This window comes from Scyliorhinus canicula, chromosome 11 (assembly GCF_902713615.1).
Source record: "Scyliorhinus canicula chromosome 11, sScyCan1.1, whole genome shotgun sequence".
In the NCBI taxonomy this organism is placed as follows: Eukaryota; Metazoa; Chordata; class Chondrichthyes; order Carcharhiniformes; family Scyliorhinidae; genus Scyliorhinus; species Scyliorhinus canicula.
The window spans coordinates 90,804,306-90,818,672 of record NC_052156.1 but is presented as its reverse complement, the minus strand read 5'-3'; the positions used below and the strand labels follow the sequence as shown (position 1 = coordinate 90,818,672).

Here is a 14,367-nt window from a genome sequence, read left to right as displayed (position 1 = left end):
CCCCCCCCCCCCCCCCCCCCCCCCAAAACTTTCTGGAGACCCCTTTGTACTCCATCATCCCTCCTTCCATGGGCATGGCTCCCTCCGGCCCAGTCCTTAGTGTCAGCCTGGCAGTGCCAAAGTACCAGCCTGGCATTGCTAACATGCCCAAGTGCCAGAGGGAGAGCCAAGGTGCCCCCCTGACCATCCAGGGGTCTCCAATGGCCTGGGAAACCCAGCCAGGTGCCATGACGCCAGGTCCATGTGGGCTAGTACTAATCAACATCAATGCAACCTCTGGAGAGCTGGTTAGGTCATGGGAGGCTACTAAATCAGGCTTCTATCTCACTAATGGGGCAGCATGGTAGCATGGTGGTTAGCATCAATGCTTCACAGCTCCAGGGTCCCAGGTTCGATTCCCGGCTGGGTCACTGTCTGTGCGGAGTCTGCACGTCCTCCCCGTGTGTGCGTGGGTTTCCTCCGGGTGCTCCGGTTTCCTCCCACAGTCCAAAGATGTGCGGGTTAGGTGGATTGGCCATGCTAAATTGCCCGTAGTGTCCTAAAAAGTAAGGTTAAGGGGGAGTTGTTGGGTTACGGGTATAGGGTGGATACGTGAGTTTGAGTAGGGTGATCATTGCTCGGCACAACATTGAGGGCTGAAGGGCCTGTTCTGTGCTGTACTGTTCTAAATTCTAATGAGAAGGAGATTGTCCTTAATTGGCCTCGATGATCTGCGCGCCATGTCTAGGTGGGATCAGGATCCCGCCAACAGGAGTAGGCCCGTTAGATTGCAATCCGCTCGGCACCCGTTACGGTTCCCGATTTGGACCTCTCCCATGATCTAGCCTGGCGCAACACGGTTGTCAAATTGCGTCCTTTGTCTTTCAGAACATGCCCATGCTCTCAAATTATCCTCAAAATCTACCTATGTCCTTTTGAAGTTCTATACTCCTGATGGTTCAGCAAATGTTCAAATTTTGTATCGACTGCAAATGTTGAAGTTGTGTCCTGTATACACAGGCCTGGCCATTGATATATATTAGGACAAGCAGGAGTTTTAACACCAACCCTTGGAGAACTTCACGAGAAACCTTTCAAGATGAAAATCAACTGTTCACCATACCCTGTTTCCTGTCCCTCAGCCAATTCTGTATCCATATTACTGTTACCGTTATTCCATGAGCTCTAATTCGCAACGTGTTATGCAACACTGTCCAATACTTTTGGAAATTCATGTACATCACATCCCAACAGCATTACACTCATTAACCTCCCCTATTACCGCATCACAAAGTTCCAGCGAGTTAGTTAAACGTGATCGCCCATAACTAATCCATGCCAACTTTGCTTAATCAAACAGCATTTGCTCTAGTAACTATTCATTTTGCCCCTAATTATCATTTCTAAAGCTTCTTATCACCAAGGTTTAATTTTTTGTTTTGTTTTATAAACTTAGAGTACCCAATTCGCGCTTTTACAATTAAGGGGCAATTTAGCGTGTTCAATCCACCTACCTTGCACATCTTTGGGTTGTGGGGGGTGAAGCCCATGCAAACACGAGGAGAATATGCAAACTCCACATGGAAAGTGACCCAGAGCCGGTATCGAACCTGGGACCTCGGTGCCGTGAGACTGCAGTGCTGCCACAGTGCTGCCCTATCACCAAGGTTTAATTGACTGACCTGTGATTGCTGAGTTTATCTTTACATCCTATTTTGAACAAGGATGGATGTAACTTTAGGACTGAGTTTAGGAGGAACTTCTTCACCCAAAGGGTTGTGAATCTATGGAATTCCTTGCCCAGTGAAGCAGTTGAGGCTCCTTCATTACATGTTTTAAGGTAAAGATAGATAGTTTTTTGAAGAATAATGGGATTAAGGGTTATGGTGTTCGGGCCAGAAAGTGGAGCTGAGTCCACAAAAGATCAGCCATGATCTCATTGAATGGCGGAGCAGGCTCGAGGGGCCAGATGGCCTACTCCTGCTCCTTGTTCTTATGTTCTTATGTAACAGTTGCAATTCTTCTAGCACTATCCCCAGTATAAAGAAGATTGGAACATTCTAATGGTAGCACAGTGATTAGTACTGTTGTTTCACAGCGTCAGGGACCCGGGTTCGATTCCCCGCTTGGTCACTGTCTGTGCAGAGTCTGCACGTTCTCCCTGTGTCTGCGTTGGTTTTCTCCCACAGTCCAAAGATGTTCGGGTTAGGTAGATTGGTCACGCTAAAATTGCCCCACAGTGTCCGAAAGTTAGGTGGGGTTGCGGGGGATAGGGTGGAGGTGTAGGCTTAGGTAGGTTGCTCTTTCAGGGGCCGGTGTAGACTCGATGGGCCGAATGGCCTCTTCTGTCCTGTAAATTCTATGATTCTAACCAGTGCCTCTGCAATTTCCACTCTGACTTCCTTCAGTACCCTTGGATGCACTTCATCCGGTCATGATTCCTTGTCAAGATAGCCTTTCCGATACCACTTAGTTCATTTTAAAGCCTTCGTCTGAGCTACCTCCTTTTCTTTTTTTTTTGATAGCGTTGCCTTGTTTTATACTCTTTTACATGTTGCATTCCCTTTTGATTTAGAAGTTGAACACACTGCTCTCTGTTCAATTTAATGAATGAATTTTCCTTTTGTTTTTAAAAAACCATGCACTATAGAAAGTGGTTGAAAGAGGTCATTTTTTACATTGATGCCAATTTTTAAAATCGGACAATTTCAAAATTAAAGCGTCACACAAGCCAGATAGTTGAGTAAGTCGCAGCCGTCGTCGAAGCACTTCCTCGAGTGCTTGAGAACGCAAGCCCAAAGATCCATAACCGTTTCGTTATTCATGCAAATTGAGTGAGCAAACAGCACAAGAAAACCACTTGAATTTTTAACATTGTTTATTATTAGCATGTGTGTGTATGGAGAATTTGGATTGTTCTCCAAGAGGGTAGGGGGGCAGTAAATGTGTGTGTGTGTGTGGTTGGCACTTAGCTTTTTTGTATAAAGAATCATTAAACAAAATGTGATACTATGTCAATAGTTTCCACTACTTGGCAATTTCTAATAAAATTTCTTAAGAAAATGATTGTCCACAGTGTGTCGTATAGGTTTCAGAGGTAGGTTTTTTACACAAAGAGTGGTGAGGCCGTGGAATGCCCTACCTGCAACAGTAGTGACCTCGCCAACATTGAGGGCATTTAAAAGTTTATTGGATAAGCATATGGATGATAATGGCATAGTGTAGGTTAGATGGCCTTTAGTTTTTGACTTCCCATGTCGGTGCAACATCGTGGGCCGAAGGGCCTGTACTGCGCTGTATCGTTCTCTGTTCTATGTATAAAAAGGTAATGTGCAGAGAGCCTGTCCAAACTAGGGGCTGTGATGAGGTGGTCTCTCAGCTTTTCCTAAGGTTCGTGTTTGAAGGTGCAAAGCAGTTTCCTCTGAATCTCACACACTGCATTGTCCAGCGCTAAAAACCCAGTGACTACTCTCGTCATCATAATAGCCCCTAGTTACCAAAATAAAATCCCCCAAAACAAATAAATTACATTTTTATGAAAACTATGTACAAAATATATTACAAAAGCCTTTTTAAGTAGAAACCTTTTTTAAAAAAACAAAAACAAATTGTAAACATTATTTACAGAGGTATTGCTCCAGGGATTTATATCGCTATGTATTGAGGATGCAGTTACTTTCCAGTAGTCTCATGTCGTCAGGATGAAAAGCTCCTTGTCCTTTTAATGGCAGCCACAGGCTCTGACCACCATGTTCCTGTACTTTTTCAATATAACATTCGAGCTGTCATCGAAGAAAAGGACACAAATTGCATTCAGCTTGGTGGGAGCACAGCATGGTTTTGGAATGTATTCTGGGTTCATGAGATGGACCAGTGTCTGTACAATTGCATGGTTTGTGGCATTCATGTCTGCATTTAGAGGAAATGAGCACTCTCCATCACAGTAATACGCTGCGTATCCTTCTGGTGCTATTATCCACTCCTGCCATCCCAAGTCCCGAAAGCTGACATAGAGTTCATGCTTTTTGCAAGCCTGTCGTTGGTCGCTGGTGTTGTATTCAGTTAAGCTTCTTGCTCTGGGTGACTCTTGAACTGTTGCAGATTTGGTGCGGCCTTGGTGCCTGCGTTTATTGGTAGCCGACCGTGTTGTTCGAATGTGCACCTCACTGACTTTGAAGAAAACCACCATAAAGGGTTGTTTGTCATGCGGCCCATGCTACCCAACGAGGCCTGCCAGTTTGGGGTTGATGCTTTGACCATCCAAGGTCTGCACATGCAGCTGGAGTCCAGGGTTGTGGTGTGGGCTCATCACCCATAGATTGCTTGCAGCAGTGATGTCAAAAACCTGCCAGCCTTCTTCCGAGACCCAAACCACCCGGGTATCCAACAGGAACAAATCTGTGTCGCTGTTCATGCGCTCGTGGAGCACCTGGTAGATGCTGATCTCAAAAGTTTCATTCTCGAAACGACCTCTCACCCATTCCTTAAAAATACAAAACTCTGCAGCAGTGACAGCCTCTCCCTCCGGAATCCGGGACAGGTTAAATTTATACTCCTGCTGATGCGGTTGGTAGAGAGCAAAGCTTTTATCGTGCTCAACCAAGTTAACAAAACTCATGACCATGTCGGCGCGGTTGAGGAAGGTGCTGTCCTGCAGGCTGGCCAGCGGCGGGCTCTGCGTGGTGAACACAGCTCAGTAGCGGGGCGAGAAGCCCTCGCCTCCTCCTCCTCTCCCCCTCCTCCTCCAGTGGACATGGCATTGTACAGGTCGAGCATGAAGAGTGGCGCCAAGTTCTGCTTGCCGAGTGCGGCCGCGGCCGGTGCGGCAGCCCCAGGATGGAGAGGATCTTCCGCTGCATGTTCCTCTTCTCGTGCTGCTAGCTTACCTCCTTTTCATCGCAAACTAGACAGCAGTTTCTTCCTTGCTAAAGGCAGATGCAAAATATTAATTTAATACTTCACCCACCATTCCTGTCTCCATGTGTCAATCTTCCATTTTAATCCCTAATCCATTCCTCTTATTATGCCTGTGGAAGAACATAGAACATAGAACATAGAACGATACAGCGCAGTACAGGCCCTTCGGCCCTCGATGTTGCACCGACATGGAAAAAAAAAACTAAAGGCCATCTAACCTACACTATGCCCTTATCATCCATATGCTTATCCAATAAATTTTTAAATGCCCTCAATGTTGGCGAGTTCACTACTGTTGCAGGTAGGGCATTCCACGGCCTCACCACTCTTTGCGTAAAAAACCCACCTCTGACCTCTGTCCTATATCTATTACCCCTCAATTTAAGGCTATGTCCCCTCGTGCTAGCCACCTCCATCCGCGGGAGAAGGCTCTCGCTGTCCACCCTATCTAACCCTCTGATCATTTTGTATGCCTCTATTAAGTCACCTCTTAACCTTCTTCTCTCTAACGAAAACAACCTCAAGTCCATCAGCCTTTCCTCATAAGATTTTCCCTCCATACCAGGCAACATCCTGGTAAATCTCCTCTGCACCCGTTCCAAAGCTTCCACGTCCTTCCTATAATGAGGCGACCAGAACTGTACGCAATACTCCAAATGCGGCCGTACCAGAGTTTGGTACAGCTGCATCATGACCTCATGGCTCCGGAACTCAATCCCTCTACCAATAAAGGCCAACACACCATAGGCCTTCTTCACAACCCTATCAACCTGGGTGGCAACTTTCAGGGATCTATGTACATGGACACCGAGATCCCTCTGCTCATCCACACTACCAAGAATTTTACCATTAGCCAAATATTCCGCATTCCTGTTATTCTTTCCAAAGTGAATCACCTCACACTTCTCCACATTAAACTCCATTTGCCACCTCTCAGCCCAGCTCTGCAGCTTATCTATGTCCCTCTGTAACCTGCAACATCCTTCCGCACTGTCTACAACTCCACCGACTTTAGTGTCGTCTGCAAATTTACTCACCCATCCTTCTGCGCCCTCCTCTAGGTCATTTATAAAAATGACAAACAGCAACGGCCCCAGAACAGATCCTTGTGGTACGCCACTCGTAACTGAACTCCATTCTGAACATTTCCCATCAACTACCACTCTCTGTCTTCTTTCAACTAGCCAATTTCTGATCCACATCTCTAAATCACCCTCAATCCCCAGCCTCCGTATTTTCTGCAATAGCCGACCGTGGGGAACCTTAGCAAACGCTTTACTGAAATCCATATACACCACATCAACTGCTCTACCCTCGTCTACCTGTTCAGTCACCTTCTCAAAGAACTCGATAAGGTTTGTGAGGCATGACCTACCCTTCACAAAACCATGCTGACTATCCCTAATCATATTATTCCTATCTAGATGATTATAAATCGTATCTTTTATAATCCTCTCCAAGACTTTACCCACCACAGACGTTAGGCTCACCGGCCTATAGTTACCGGGGTTATCTCTACTCCCCTTCTTGAACAAAGGGACCACATTTGCTATCCTCCAGTCCTCTGGCACTATTCCTGTAGCCAATGATGACCTAAAAATCAAAGCCAAAGGCTCAGCAATCTCTTCCCTGGCTTCCCAGAGAATCCTAGGATAAATCCCATCCGGCCCCGGGGACTTATCTATTTTCACCTTGTCCAGAATTGCCAACACTTCTTCCCTACGCACCTCAATGCCATCTATTCTAATAGCCTGGGTCTCAGCATTCTTCTCCACAATATTATCTTTTTCTTGAGTGAATACTGACGAAAAGTATTCATTTAGTATCTCGCTTATCTCCTCAGCCTCCACACACAACTTCCCACCACTGTCCTTGACTGGCCCTACTCTTACCCTAGTCATTCTTTTATTCCTGACATACCTATAGAAAGCTTTTGGGTTTTCCTTGATCCTACCTGCCAAAGACTTCTCATGTCCCCTCCTTGCTCGTCTCAGCTCTCTCTTTAGATCCTTCCTCGCTTCCTTGTAACTATCAAGCGCCCCAACTGAAACTTCACGCCTCATCTTCACATAGGCCTCCTTCTTCCTCTTAACAAGAGATTCCACTTCTTTGGTAAACCACGGTTCCCTCGCTCGACCCCTTCCTCCCTGCCTGACTGGTACGTACTTATCAAGAACATGCAATAGCTGTTCCTTGAACAAGCTCCACATATCCAGTGTACCCAACCCTTGCAGCCTACTTCTCCAACCAACACATCCTAAGTCATGTCTAATGGCATCATAATTGCCCTTCCCCCAGCTATAACTCTTGCTCTGCGGGGTATACTTATCCCTTTCCATCACTAACGTAAAGGTCACCGAATTGTGGTCACTGTCTCCAAAGTGTTCACCTACCTCCAGATCTAACACCTGGCCTGGTTCATTACCCAAAACCAAATCCAAAGTGGCCTCACCTCTTGTTGGCCTGTCAACATATTGTGTCAGAAAACCCTCCTGCACACATTGTACAAAGAACGACCCATCCAATGTACTCGAACTATATCTTTTCCAGTCAATATTTGGAAAGTTAAAGTCTCCCATAACAACTACCCTGTTACTTTCGCTCTTTTCCAGAATCATCTTCGCCATCCTTTCCTCTACATCTCTAGAACTATTAGGTGGCCTATAGAAAACTCCCAACAGGGTGACCTCTCCTTTCCTGTTTCTAACCTCAGCCCATACTACCTCGGAAGAAGAGTCCCCATCTTGCATCCTTTCTACCACCGTAATACTGTCCTTGACTAGCAGCGCCACACCTCCCCCTCTTTTGCCCCCTTCTCTGACCTTACTAAAGCACCTAAACCCCGGAACCTGCAACAACCATTCCTGTCCCTGCTCTATCCATGTCTCTGAAATGGCCACAACATCGAAGTCCCAGGTACCTACCCATGCTGCCAGTTCCCCTACCTTATTTCGTATACTCCTGGCATTGAAATAGACACACTTCAAACCACAGACCTGAACACTGCCGCCCTCCTGCGAAGTCAAAACTGTACTCCTGACCTCTCTACTCTCAATCTCTCGCACCCCAAAACTACAATCCAGGTTCCCATGCCCCTGCTGAATTAGTTTAAACCCCCCCAAAGAGTACTAACAAATCTCCCCCCCAGGATATTGGTGCCCCTCAGGTTCAGATGTAGACCATCCTGTCTATAGAGGTCCCACCTTCCCCAGAAAGAGCCCCAGTTATCCAGAAATCTGAATCCCTCCCGCCTGCACCATCCCTGTAGCCACGTGTTTAATTGCTCTCTCTCCCTATTCCTCATCTCACTATCACGTGGCACGGGCAACAACCCAGAGATAACAACTCTGTTTGTTCTCGCTCTGAGCTTCCATCCTAGCTCCCTAAAGGCCTGCCTGACATCCTTGTCCCCTTTCCTACCTATGTCGTTAGTGCCAATGTGGACTACGACTTGGGGCTGCTCCCCCTCCCCCTTAAGGACCCGGAAAACACGATCCGAGACATCACGTACCCTTGCACCTGGGAGGCAACATACCAAACGTGAGTCTCTCTCGCTCCCACAAAATCTCCTATCTGTGCCCCTGACTATTGAGTCCCCAATTACTAATGTTCTACTCCTTTCCCCCCTTCCCTTCTGAGCAACAGGGACAGACTCCGTGCCAGAGGCCCGTACCCCATGGCTTACCCCTGGTAAGTCGTCCCCCCCACAAGTATCCAAAACGGTATACTTGTTACTCAGGGGAACGACCGCAGGGGGTCCCTGCACTGACTGCTTCTTCCCAGTCCCTCTTACAGTTACCCATCTATCTCCAGTCTTTGGTGTAACTACTTCCCTGAAGCTCCTATCTATGACCCCCTCTGCCTCCCGAATGATCCGAAGTTCATCCAGCTCAAGCTCCAGGTCCCTAACACGGTTTTTGAGGAGCTGGAGTTGGGTGCACTTCCCACAGATGAAATCAGCAGGGACACTGACGGCGTCCCTCACCTCAAACATTCTGCAGGAGGAGCATTGTACTGCCTTCCCTGACATCCCCTCTAGATTAAAAAAAAACAAGAAAAAGGAAAAGAAAGGAAGAGCTTACCTGATATTACCTCAAACCCTGATCCCGCTGAAAGGTAAGCAAATTTAAAGGCACTCCCTCACCTTCACGACAGGCCCCTGCTCCCGCTTCCCAACCACCGTGGGGTGGGGGGGTTGGTTAGAGGAGGAGGTAGGGTGGGAAACACTCACAAAGTGTTTCGGGTTTAACTGTCACTTGCCAACAGCCCCTCCACAAACCACCTTCAACTTAGGCTGACCGCACTGCACGTATGCAAATTTCCCCAGAACAGCTGATCAGTAGCTCTGCTCTGCTGCCCTCTGCTGGTTGCTTGCCTTTACTCAAACTCCTTGGGTCTTCTTCGCAGGTTCACCTTCAACTTAGGCTGACCGCACTGCACGTATGCAAATTTCCCCAGAACAGCTGATCAGTAGCTCTGCTCTGCTGCCCTCTGCTGGTTTTGGATTCTGCATTGTGTAAGCAGCCAGACTATTCTCAGACTCACTTTTTGCTTCTCCAAATTGCTTTTTCAATTCCCCTCTGAACCTTCTATATTCAGCCTGGTTTTCAATTGTATTATCCACCTGACATCTATCTTGAGCAAACTTTTCTGCTTCCTCTTAATCTATGTCTTTCATCATCCAGGCAACTCTGGATTTGTTTGCCTTACCTTTCTCCTTCATGGGAATATTTTTTGTCTGTACTTGAATTATCTCTTCTGTAAAGGCACCTCATTGTTTGGTTACCATTTTTCCTGCCAGAGCCTCGCGTCTTCATGAAGAAAAGACTTCTCAAAAATCAAAATTATGGCATAGCTTTAGGGCAGGACCGAAGGATGGGGGAAGAAAGGACAGATGATGAAGAGGTCAAAATGTGTGTAAGAAAGGCGGTGGCATTGGTAAACTGGGTTATGTAAATGAGATTACTTTGGCTTAATGCAGGGGTGGGCAAACTTTTCCGTGCAAGGGCCACATTCAGAAATTCACAATTCACAAAGGGCCGCATAGTATATTAAGTAAAATAATTACTTCACCTGGTTATGATTCTGGGCGCCTCATATAGAACATAGAACAGTACAGCACAGAACAGGCCCTTCGGCCCTCGACGTTGTGCCGAGCAATGATCACCCTACTCAAGTCAACGTATCCACCCTATACCAGTAAGTAACCCAACAGCCCCCCCCCCATTTTAACCTTAAAAAAAAATGTTTAAAAAAAAATTTTTTTTTTAAAAATTTTTTTTTTTTTTTTTAATGACTTGTTGGGCCGCAGAAATACCTTTGGCGGGCCGCATGCGGCCCGCGGGCCGTAGTTTGCCCACCCCTGGCTTAATGGGTTGTGGCGAACAGATACGTCTTGGAATGAGAATAGGGAACTGTCTTATCCTCGTGACTCATCAGTCATCTGAGAGAAGATTGTGAGCAATGCTGAAATAATGAACAGAATGACCCTTGTCCAAGCAAGAGCATTTTACAGCCCAAAGAATTTTACAGTAGGAGTATGCATTCCTGAATTTTCTTTGGTGGAATGAAAAATTACTACCCACAAGGACACAGCTGGAGATGGTGAGTCTGTGTACCAGAAAAGTTGAATGGGAAGTGAATAAAAGACACACAAGTGGTTAGTACTTCTGCCTCTCTGCTCCGAGGACCCGGGTTCGATCCCGGCCCCGGGTCACTCTCAAGTGTGGAGTTTGCACATTCTCCCCTTGTCTGCGTGGGTCACCCCCACAACCCAAAGATGTGCAGGATAGGTAGATTGGTCATGTTAAATTGCCCCTTAATTGGAAAAAAAGAATTGGGCACTCTAAATTTATTTTTTAAAATTTTAAAAAGACAGGCAAGTGTGGGAACAAGTGGAGCTGTGGAATATAATTGCGCATTCTTGTCATCTGTATCCAACCTGCTGATGACGCTAAGTGCTGTGTGATATCTTGAAACACGCTGTAGCTATATTATGAAGCGATTCATCCATTGTACAATTGTCACACTTTGCTGTGCCAGAAACAATTTCTTTTTTTTTAAACTAATGCAGTCATTACATGCTGGCTTTTTTTGACCAGAAGCTGGAACTTTACAAGCACCTGGCAATCAACAAATTTTCCTCCTAATAATAGTAATTAGTCTCTAATTTGACTTGAATCTGTACCTATCTGCAGAAAACATATAACTTTAAAGGACACACCAGCTTTAAAACCTCTAAGAGAAGTGAAAAAGTTTAATTTTACACATTGAAACTTCCCAAACATGTGTTATTGGACAATGATTTTAGTACCTTTTATAAAAAGTCTAACTTTGTCCTTGCTAGCAGGAAAAGGCATTCAAGATAAATTTCCCCAAGTGTACTTGATTCAAAGCTAATCTGATCACTGTGAAGGAAGCTGCTCATGCCAAAGCTTGTAAACTGTACTTGAAAGAATGAACATTGCACAGCACAAGCAGCTGCAATTTCTTCAAATTCAAGTAGCTGTTGATATTTGTGTGGCTGCCGACGAAGATGGTAAACTGCCAGATTCTGGGTGTTGGCTGAATTATCTCAGATTGAAAACACGGTGACCTTTCCTGTTCAGACTCTGGCTGTGACAAAAGCAGCTTTGTATAAACAGTGATATTAATAGCTCTCTACACATGGGGAACTGATTATAAAGACCTGTTTACAAATTATATGTTGAACGAAACTGTTAAATCACACATGTTCATTGCAACCAGTTGCTTTGAAGGATGTTTTTATACTGTCAGAAAGTAAAGAATTGCTACATTGACTGTCACCTAGGCCATCTTTTGCACTCTATTTTTTGTTGCGAGTTGCAACTCTAGTCTGAGGAATGTGCATCGCAGACTGAGGAGACTGCTGGGCGCCTGCCGCTCTGTACACAGTGGAGGCACACTCAATCGTACCATACCATGATGCTAATTTCCTAATCCTCTCTGGCTACAGGAGAGGTGCCAGAGGACTGGAGGACAGCTAATGTGATGCTATTATTTAAGAAGGGGGATAAAACAGCGGTGGCATGCTGGTATTGTCACTGGACTAGTGAAACCAGAGACCCAGAGTGATGCTCTGGGAACCAGGTTCAAATCCTGCCACTGCAGATGGTGAAATTTGAATTCAATAAAAATAGTGGAATTTATAGTGCAGAAAGAGGCCATTCGGCCCATTAAGTCTGCATCGATCCTTGGAAAGAGCACCCTATGTAAACCTACGCCTCCACCCTAACCTGGCCAATCCACTTAACCCCCCGCGCACAGCTCTCTTGTCCAGGCCTGAGGTCAGGAGCTGAATTCCTCTGTTGGAACTCTGCTCTAGAACACAGCCTGAGCAGGTTATTGCTGAATGGGTTCTGCCTCATAGCATTGCTGTTAATACCTTTAGTCACAAATTAAAAGTGCAATGGTGTTCATTGTCAATTGCTATAAAAATCTATCTGGTTCACTAATGTCCTTTAGGGAAGGAAATCTGTCATCCTTACCTTGTCTGTGCCTTTTGATCCACAGCAACAAGGTTCACTCTTAACTGCCCCTCAAGGGCAATTAGAGATGGGCAATAAATGCTGGCCCAATCTGCGATGTCCACGTCCCATGAACAAATTAAACAAACACAGGTAAACAAACAAAAGACAGCTGGTCTTTTTTTCTTTTTCAACACCCTTTCTGACTGCTTGTCTCCAGACACTCCAGTCAACATCAAGGACTTCCCAGTCAAATGGAGGCCTTTCTTGCAGTCCATTGTACATAGACGCGGGTGATTTGCAAGCTGGTCATCCAGCTGGTTTCCTAGAATGTAGCTGTTCTCCATTCATCTCATATGACCAAGGCAACATGCATGCTGAAGTCCACGTAAAGAAGTCTTTATCCTGGGGACTTCCGATGATGGCATGTTGGTGGAGGTCGCAGGTTGGGTGACTCCTGCTCAAGGCTATGGTTTCTGGACTTTAATGCCTGGTTTTGGGGGCGGTGCAGGAAGGTATAAGGAAGGTGGGAGATGTCGAAGACCCAGAAGAAGGGGGCGAGTGAAAGTCCACCTTCAGGTGAGCGGGTGAGCCTGACAGAAGAGAGATGGCATAGACTGATCGCTGGGTGGGGCCATGTCCCCACAGTGGAAACTCTGACTGAGGTGCTGGTCGGAGAATTTGAGAGGCTGTTCACCAAACGTATGGCGGTGCTGCGGAGGGAGATGATGGCTGCGATGAATGAGTGGGTAGAGGAGGTGATTTGCCCGGTGAAGGCAGCAGTGTTGAAGACATCGGCCGAGGTACAGGAGCAAGGAGCGAAGCTGAATGGGTGGAGGAGGTCTGGTCGCAGCATAGTGACTAGTTCACCTTGATGGGCAAGGAACTGCGGATGGTGGCAGAGGCTAAACCTACGGATCGTGGGCCTGTCAGATGGGGTGGAGGGCACAAGGCCAATCAAGTATTTTGCAAAGGTTTGTTGGGGGAGGGAGAAGAACCCTCGCATATGAGCTGGATAGGGCATATTGGTCGCTCAGGGCAAATCCGGAAGCAAATGAGCCACAAGGACAGTTATAATTTGCTTCCATAAGTTTAATGTTAAGGAGAAGGTCTTGAGTTGGGCAAAGAAAAGGTGTGAAGTGGAAAGGCGTTCGTATTCAAATGTACCAAGATTTGACAATGGAACTGTCAAGAAGACGGAAGCCCTTAGAAGGGTGAAGGCGGCACTGTACAGCAACAGTGTGGTCTTTGGTGTGATTTACCTGGTGAAGTTGAGGCTGAAGAACAACTCGAGGGATTTCTACTTCGAGACTGTAGAGGCAGGGGAGGCATTCGTGAAGGCCGAACTGAGGATGGGGATTGTGCTTTGTCTTTATCTCTCTTTGTTGTTTCTTGTTTTGTATTTGGTGGGGGGATCGCTTGGGTTTTGGGTTGGTTAAACGGGGGAGGGTAGATTATATTTATGTAGAGTTGGTGACTAGTATATTGGGCTTTAATAAGAGTTAAGGTGGTTTTCTAGGGCTCAGTGTTGCATTGGTTTTGTTTGTTTTTCTGGGACTGGGTTATGGGGGAGGGGATTGGGAGGAGAGGAGCCTGGGCAGGGGCCACCGAACTAGCAAGTATAATAATCTTTATTATTGTCACAAGTAGGATTACATTACACTGCATGAGTGTACCCATAGAGTACCAAGTGTTCCCTGCAATCTCGGGGGTTTTGCATGTGGATGTGGAGCCCGGTCCCTGGAAGCCACATTCGGGGTGTCGGACCGGTCCAAGTTGCAGGCAGGTGCGGGGGCAGCCTTTGTCTTAGCCTTCGCCTCGCTGATTGCTCGTGGGCAGGTCATGTTAGGGTGAAGGTCAGCTTTTCCACCCTGTGCCTTGGCATGACGGTGTGATATGCTGGAGTTTTTGACGCCTGAGAAGGTGAAGTTCAAGCTGAAGTGGGTGAAGGAGGGGTTCTACAATTGTTGGGATTTATTCGTCA

General features: G+C 46.4%; 1 protein-coding gene and 1 pseudogene across 1 annotated transcript in view; one reads left to right on the top strand and one right to left on the bottom strand.

Annotated features, from left to right (window-relative positions):
• Window positions 1–14,367, top strand: part of ip6k1 (inositol hexakisphosphate kinase 1) — a 99,636-nt gene that overhangs the window by 43,814 nt on the left and 41,455 nt on the right.
• On the bottom strand, window positions 3,701–12,730 carry LOC119973615 (annotated as a pseudogene).